Here is an 8,909-nt window from a genome sequence, read left to right as displayed (position 1 = left end):
CTCCCATTGCTGCCTCCCACACTGAGGACCAGGATTCTGATGCATGAGACTTTTGGGACTCGTGATTCTCAATCTACATTCGATCCAAAGCAACAGGAATAAGCCCTTAAAGAAGACTCAAGTTCAAGTCCCAGGGCAGCCAAAGCTACACAGAGAAACCCTGTCTCAAAAAAACAAAAAAAAAAAAAAAAAATCAACCAAGCAAACGAAAAGGAAGGCTCAAGGAAAACCTTCATTAACAACATCCAAGGTTAAAGTGAGAAACATAATTATGTCTGAGTGACATAATTCCTCATCAGACATTGAATTCACCAGTCCTAGTGTCTTGTCATTGCCACCCTGCCTTTCCCCCTTCTTTGAGACAGGGTCTCACTATATAGCCCTGGCCAGTCTGGAACTCCTTATGTAGACCAGGCTAGCTTCAGGATCACAGTGGTCTGCCTGCCTCTCCCTCCCAAATGCTGGGATTAAATGCATGTGCCACCATGCCTGGCCTGGTTTTTATTATTGTTGTTGTTTTGTTCTGCCTTAAAATAATTATTTGGTAACTTCACACAGTTGCTTTAAATATTTTTCAAGAATTGTATCTTTTCAAAAATCTAGCTTTGTCTTCAGAATGGTTGGTCTAACCTGGGCTATTTGTCCTTTTCTAAAGGTAGACTCGGTTGATTTTCTTTCCTCAAACATACCCTAAAAAGTTCATTTATTTGAAAGAATCTTTTTTATTAAATGTAGTCTTTACTTTCTGGGGGGGGGGCAGGGAGGCTGCAAGATGGTTCAACAAATAAAGTTGCTTGCCACCAAGGTTGATGACCTGAGTTCCACCCTTGGGACCCACATGGTGGAAGGAGAGACCCCCCCAATCCCATAAACCGTCTTCTGACTTCCACACACGCACTGTGGCAAGCATGGACATGAGTGGGCACACATGCACACACACTCTTACAAAACAAAACAGTATTTCATAGAATCCATTTGAGGAAATGTTATTCTATAAAAATCCCCAGCAACTAAGGAAATCAGACCAAATTAACCAACGTAAGACAGTTTAAAGGGTTTTGAAGGAAAGATAGCAGAAATGGGTTTGAGAAATGCAAAGAAAATGAAAATTTTCACAGGGCGTGGTGGTGCACACCTGTGGTCCCAGCACTCAGGAGATGGACGCACAAGGATCATTTTCCAAAACCAGCCAAGCAAACAAAACTAATCTAAAGGTTCTCCTCCTGTACTCCAAGTAGCATTCTATAGGGCAAGGGGTTTGCTTCCCATGGCAGACATTAGGGGCAGCCCTGAATTATGTAATACCTCGTAATCTGGGCAGGTGAGGTCCACCAATCCTCCCAACACTTCTTTAGCCTGTGTCTCCTGTCAAGTACTGTCCGTTTTCACAGTTGAGTAAAAACAAACACGTTTGTTTAGGACAATTAAGGTCAATGATTTGTTTGTTTGTCCCCAAGTCCAAAGGTTAGGCATGCACTACAGAAGGGCTACACAGAGAAGAAAGTAACAGATATGACAAAGACTCCAAGGCATGGGGCTCATGTTCAATGATAGAGCATTTGTTTACTATGCAGAGAGCCCTAAGTCAAACACCCAATACCACACACACACACACACACACACACACACACACACACACACACACATACGTGCACACTTGGCTTCAAAACTAACCTGCCTTGGCTACCATAGTGGTTTCTAGGCTAGCCATTGGCCATAGCAAGACCCTGTCTTGAACAAAACAAAATAAAAATCACAAAAGCAAAACATGACGAAGGGTCTTAGACAGTATCTTTTATTTTTAATTAGTAAGGAGATACGATTAATAATTTGCTATTAGAATATCGTGTACAATCAGCACAGAGTCGTCCTACACTAAGACCTGTTATAAGTACCATAAAAACTAGGACCAGAAAAATAAAACATGAAGTAAGACGCTTTTTTTAAAAAGCATCAAGTAAGTTTTAGAGTGTCTTACTTCTCTGGAGCTCAGAAAGCTGTGTGCCACCACACCTGTAGGAGGAGCCCACACTGAGGACCCAGCCCCCTGGGACTTAACAGTTCCACAGTGCTGTGAACACTGACTTAGGTGAGACTTTTATGAGAGACATCCTATATCCAACACGCCCTTAATATCTTGTGTGTTACAACGTAAGTGCTGGCTGCCCTTCCCTAACTGGCTATTCTGGGACTATAAAAAGGAAATGCTTTTGTCACAAACAGGAACTTTATTTATTTATGTAACTTTGGACAGGTAAAGGCGTGAGAGACATGTGCCTTTCTCGTGACAGTTTGACAGCTCAGATCCTAAATGGAACCAGAATTTCCTAAAGGGCAAACCTGATATTGTAAAATTTATTCTATTCCAATTTTCGATGTGCCGTCTCAAGATCATTCTCCAATTGCTTATACTTTTATTGTCAAGCTGTCAAAACAGCAACTTCCTACTTAGGTTATATTCATAAGAACACACAAAGTGCTTTTTATTAGATTTACTTTGGGCTGAATTGGATGGTATCTTTCAGAAGGGATGCATCATTTGTACATCAGTGAGGAGGCTGGCCTGGGGGCAGATCCCTGAAAGGGTAGCTTCCTGATGCTGGGTCATCTTTTGTTTCTACAAGGCAATGTTACATGGGCACAACCTCCACCCAGCTCTCTGTCTGGGCCCTAGCTCACCTCAACTGTGGGCTTGCTTTTGTCTTACACAGTCTCTGTCCTTATTATAGGGACACACACACACACACACACACACACACACACAGAAAGAGAGAGAGAGAGAGAGAGAGAGAGAGAGAGAGAGAGAGAGAGAGAGAGAACAGTAAGAAGGCTGAACCACGTGCCATCACCAACGCTAGTGTCCCATACAGGTCAGATCTTTAAAGATGGGGATGTAAATAGAGCTGTCATGTCTGGTCTACTGTCAAAGAGGTCATCTGACACTCATCGTACAAATGGGGCAGAATTAAAGATGGGAGGCGTAGAGAGATGGGGGAAGGGAACTGATGTGCAGAAATGACCAGAAACACTGGTAGTAGCCCTTGCTTCCTCTCCCTCCGCCCCCCATAAATTCTGGTTAGGACTAGATTTGGTGTCATAGAGTTTCCAGAAATCACTAGAGAAGAAATCACCTACAACCCAGATTCTGTCTTCTGGGTTTGCTGCTTATGGAGAAGGCGCAGGCTTTGCCCGGGACCTTATATTTTTTTAGGACGGCAGTCACTCCCACATCTGCCAGCACCAGAGGAAATTGATGGTAACCGACTGTCTAGGTGCTTTTGTTAGCGCCTCTTCTCTGCTGCGCTGGGTTACACAATTACCAGAGCCCTTGAGAATGCTTATTGTCAATCGGAGTAATTTCACATCCCATCCATTTAGTGAAGCGATGTGAAAATTGATCTCGGGTTCTGTGCTGAGACGGGAACCGAACGAAGCTCAGGCTACAAACGCCTTGGAAATAAACATGTGACCCTCGCCGTTTTCATTAGGTATCGCTGTCACCCGGCCCCTAGGGAAATGAACTCAAGTCCAGCTGTCTTCCTGCGCAAGTTCAGATGTGTTCCCAATCTGGTGGAGTCAGCTGTCATCTTTGTTTATTGTTAAATTTTGTCGTGGTTGTCATGAGGATTGGCGGCCCAGAGGAGGATGATTCTCTGCTTTATCCGCAGACAGGGGAACAACGTAATTTGACACTGACTGCCAAGGAGGTCCTTCCAATTCAGCTTATTGTCTGAGTCCTTTTTTATTTGGTTTCAAAAGTCTCTTCAAAAGGGCAGCAAAATTAGCCTTAAATAGTATTTCTTGGATCGCCTTTAACGGCGGTGATAAGAAGAAAGCGTCTAGTCTTGGCAGAAGTGGTTTCATTATAACTTGTTTTTATCTCGACAGAATAAGCAAGGGACTTCAAGATGTGTTTTCATTACAGCTAAGGAGCAAGTTACAGCTGATATCTTCGTCAAAGAAAGAGCGATCTGCAAACTCTATTATTGTGTCTCTCTTTTGCTTTCTGCTTGCAAAGCAGAGAGATTTTGTTTGGCCTTTGTTGTTTTTAAAGAAAACTCCTGTTTCAATTAATGCAACATGTCAACAGGAATTTGCATTTCCAGGAGCAGGAGAGATGACTGGATGCTTAAGAGCCGTGGCTGCTCTTCCAGAAGACCCAAGTTTAGTTCCCAGCACCCACAAGGCAACTCCCAGGATCTGACACCCTCCTCTGGCCTCTGCAGGCAACCTGCACATACATGGTGCGAACCAACATAGATGATCCACTTCCACACACATAAATACAAATACCGTTTTTAGAAACTGTATTTCCAGAAGTTCTATCTTTCACCGAAAGGATCCAATCTTTTCATAAAATGACTGCATGCAAAGGACTTTTGTATAAAAAAATTAACTATAGTCAAGACGAAACTTTTTCTTTTCTTTTCTTCTTCTTTTTTTTTTTTTTCCGGAGCTGGGAACCGAACCCAGGGCCTCTGGGCTAAATCCCCAACCCCAAGACGAAACTCTTTAACCTAACAATGAACCTTGGAAGCAGAAGGTAAGGTAAAGTCAGAACAACTGTTATTTTCTGTTTTCCTTCTTGACAGGTGACATTAAGCTGACATTGAGCTACAGACATGACATCATCCGTGGAGTATACCCAATGCCAAACATACTGCGTTCTTTTGGCCAAAAGGGAGGGCTTGTGCAGACAGACAGACACGGGCTCTGGAGCTCCAGAGTTGGCTTATGTCTGAAGACAAACAGGTCAAAGCACATTGGAGTTACACAACTCCTGCAGATGCCCAGCCTCCTCCCTCGGGCCAGCTGGAGAGTTTACGTTTGTCAATTGCTTCCTTCAGGGCCTGGCTCAAGACTCACTTCCTGCAGGAGCTGGTCTTTTCCTAACCCGCCTCCTTCAGCCCTGATGCACATCTGCTCACGCCTCATCTCACACTCGGTTCTGCTCTGCCAGGCCCCTGTCTGCATTTTCCCTCACTCTCAGTTTCTTCTCTGCTTCTATCTTTATGGCTTAAGGAAAAAAAAAGTAATATCTTATACTTGGACAATTTTATACAAGCAACACAATATATCTTGATCCTATCCACCCCCGGCTTCCTCCCCTTCTCCCCCAAGCACCCTAACATGTCCTCACTTCATGTCCTCACCCTTTTTTCCCTTTATTTAACAACAACCCACTGAGTCTGCCTGTTGGAATCTGGACTGGTTGGTCTGCTTGGTCTCGTGAGGGTCTTGTGCAAATACCCAGAGCTGTCGAGTCCTGAGTCCAAGGGCCAGGTCATGTTTAGAAGACAATGTTGCACAGCACACTCCTCCCCATCCTCTGGTTCGTGTGCTCCTTGTGATCCCTCTTCTGAGGTGCTCCCTGATCCTGGGGTAGGTAGGTCTCATTTAGACGGCTCATTTGGGGCTGAGCTCGAACCCATCCCTTAGTCTCAGCATTTGGCCCGTTGTGTGTTTGCAATGACTGCTGCTCACTGCATAAAAAACCCTCCTCTGACCAAAGTTGAGGGTGGCACTAACCTAGGTGTAAACATAACTATTTTAGAACTATTTTGACAACATGTCGCAGCAAAACAGCCATGGCCGATTTCCCTCAGAGTACGGTGGCCTCCTTACCCATGGGCTTTTGACTAGGATTAAGGGACGGAAGGTCTCCAATCTGATCCCATCTTCTGCTCCTTTTGAGCAAATCTGCACGAATACAGAGCTAAGCAGATCCTAGGCTGTCAGTCAAGGAGAAGGTTTTGCAGTTTTTGTGTTGGGGTGGGTCCTCCTTTGTCTCTGGTCCCAGATACCAGACCCATTGCTTACTCATCCCAGGGTTCTCCAGTCTGCTCTGTTGATGGTATGCTACCTGGCTGTGATCCAGAAACACACCCCAAGTCTCTCCCCAGTGACCTACATTATGTGGAGTCTCCCCATCCCTCTTTGTTGGTGGTGGTTGGTTTTTGTTTGTTTTGGTGACAGGGCTTTACTATGTAGCCCAGGCTTGCCAGGAACTTGCTATGAGGTCTAGGATATCTTTGAACCCTCTCTCTGCTTTAGCCTCTTAAGTGCTAGGATTGAGCCATCATGTCCATCTGAGTTTTATTATCTGAAAGTTATTCTATTCCATCTGGGGAGGGTAGGCATGGGAGGAAAATAATATCTGTACATGTAAACGTATCAATTAGGGGGCACAAGATCCAAGATACAGAAGGGTTGATAGAACTGAGCAGTCAGAGATGGGGAGAGGAAAATTAGAGCAAAAGCCCTGAATCAAAACTGATTTGAAGAATAGACAAAGGTACGGTTAAACTATCTCAGAATCAAAACTGATTTGAAGAATAGACAAAGGTACGGTTAAACTATCTCAGAAACAGACTCACAATCCTAAACCAGATATATTGCCTGCAATGCCAGCATTTGAGACGTGGGGATAGGAGGATCAAGAGTTCAACGCCATCCTTGGCTGTATAGCAAGTTGGAGGACAGCCTAGGCTATAGGAGACCCTGCCTCAAAAAGAAAGGAAAAGCTGTGATTTGTAAACCTGATCCCAGGTGTTGTTCTGGCATTGCGCTGGAGAAAGATGAAGCTATAAGATAAACAAAGCAGGCTTTGTTGTTACTGTACTTGCTGTTTCCTGGAACGTCTATTTGATTAAACATGTCATGAGTTTTTCAGTTGTAAGCATACACACACCACATACATACATATGTGCATACACGCTCAGCCTGTTTTATGCAGGGGCTCGCCTGAGCGGGAAGCTTGTGGAGCTTCAGATGCTTCTGGTTAAAGGTGCCTCAGTGCTGTCAGACTCTAGCCCTCTGCATCTCCCTGCCCTGTTTGGCCTTGACCCTTGTAGGGTTTCTCCAAGTTACATTTCTGTTGCCTACTGACAATTCTAGATGCACAGAAGACAATAACTTTGTTTTCTTTGTGCTCATGTATCCATTGTGTTATTTATTTTTTATTTATTTATTTATTTATTTATTTATTTATTTATTATTAACTTGAGTATTTCTTATATACATTTCGAGTGTTATTCCCTTTCCCGGTTTCCGGGCAAACATCCCCCTCCCCCCTCCCCTTCCTTATGGGTGTTCCCCTCCCAACCCTCCCCCCCATTGCTGCCCTCTCCCCATGTGTTATTATTTATGTGTGCATGTGCTCACATGTGCTTGTGTGCACATGTGTGTGAGTGCGTGCATGTGTGTGTGCACATGTGTGTGTATGTGTGTGTCTGCTTGTGCGCACATGTGTGTATGCATGTGTGCATGCGTGTGTGCACATGTGTGCACGTGTGTGTGCGTGTGTGCGTGCATGTGTGTGCGTGTGCGTGTGCGTGTGCGTGTGTGTGTGTGTGTGTGTGTGTGTGTATGTATAGAGGTTAGAGGTTGATATTGGGTAAAGACTCCCAATTGCTTCTTCACCTGAGCTTGTTAAGACCGGGTCTCTCTGGAGCTAACTGAGTCAGCTACACTGGCTGTCAGGGAGCTCTTGGGATTCCCCAAGCTCTGCCTCCTCAGCCTGGGGATTACAGATACTCCTTGCTACTCAGCTCTGTGTGTGTGTGTGTGTGTGTGTGTGTGTGTGTGTGTGTGTGTGTGTGTGCACGTGCGCGCTGAGGATACAAACTCCAGTCTTCACGACTGTGTGGCAAGCATTTTACCAACTAAGCCATCTCCCAAGCTCCCCAAACACTGATTTTCCAAAGAGCTTCTAACAGGATTTTGCTTGAGACATGCACTAGTTCGAAGCCATCTTAGTTTGGTCTCCTATTGCTGTGAAGAGACACCATGACCACAGCAACTCTTATAAAGGACAACCTTTAGTGGGGGCTGGCTTACAGTTGCAGAGGCTCAGTCTTTAACCGTCATAACAAAAAGCATGGCACATGCAGGCAGACATTCTGCTGGAGAAGCTGAGAGTTCTGCACCTTGATTCACAGGCAGCAGGAAAAGGACTAAGCCACTAGGCCTAGCTTGAGCTTATGATACCTCAGAGCCCGCCCCCAGTCAAGCGCCTCCAGTCAAGCGCCTCCTCCAACAAAGCCACACCTACTCCACGGCCACGCCTCCTAATAGTGCTACTCCCTACGGGCCTATGGAGGCCATTTTCTTTCAAATCATCACAAATACCATGACTGGCCTACCCTGTTACAGAAGCTCAGCCTTGGGATCAGAGCTATGAAGGTATTATGAATGATAGCCCCATAACAATGATGCAGTGGGATATACTTTTGTTCAACATTCTAGAAGAGAAAACACAGATCCATGATACGCAATACTAAGTCATGTAAAACATTGTTTATATTCAAGGAAGTCCACATTGGAGTACCAGTCGAGTGGGGGTACATGGGTTGCCTCCCTCTGCCGGAAATGGAGCTTTGAGGAAAAGTTGGAATATGATCAGTGGGTATATGTTAATAAATCTATAGCTACCGTGACTGGCAAGGTGTGGCTGCCTGGATCCCACTGGATAGCTGTGTCATTCAGAGAGTCTTCTCTGTATGGTCGGATGCTTGAACATTGTAGGGCTATGCTCTCACTTTCATGAAGATCTTGCTTCAAGGACCAGAAGGCCGTGAATTGTCAGACTAGGCAGCTGCAACAGAACCAGTCATGGGCGTGGCCACCTTTGTTCACTCTGCTGGGCTGGGTTCCCTAAAACGTGACGTGGAAAAATGAGAAAGGACCGAGGAACACACAGGAAAACTGACATGAAGAGTGCTCTGTTCCTGACCGCACGCACACGGTTCCACTGGTCTTTGACCAGGCCTATCTATGCTTTCTCTGCTGACAGGCCTTTGCGTCCCCTGAAGCTGAGGCAGCACTTTGAACAGAGTGTGGCAGATGCTGCAGCCTTCTCCCGGTATTTCTTCACCACGCTACCTCTGCTGTATAACTACCAACTCTCC

This window comes from Rattus rattus, chromosome 9, assembly GCF_011064425.1.
Source record: "Rattus rattus isolate New Zealand chromosome 9, Rrattus_CSIRO_v1, whole genome shotgun sequence".
Taxonomy (NCBI): Eukaryota; Metazoa; Chordata; class Mammalia; order Rodentia; family Muridae; genus Rattus; species Rattus rattus.
This window is presented reverse-complemented; position numbering follows the sequence as displayed.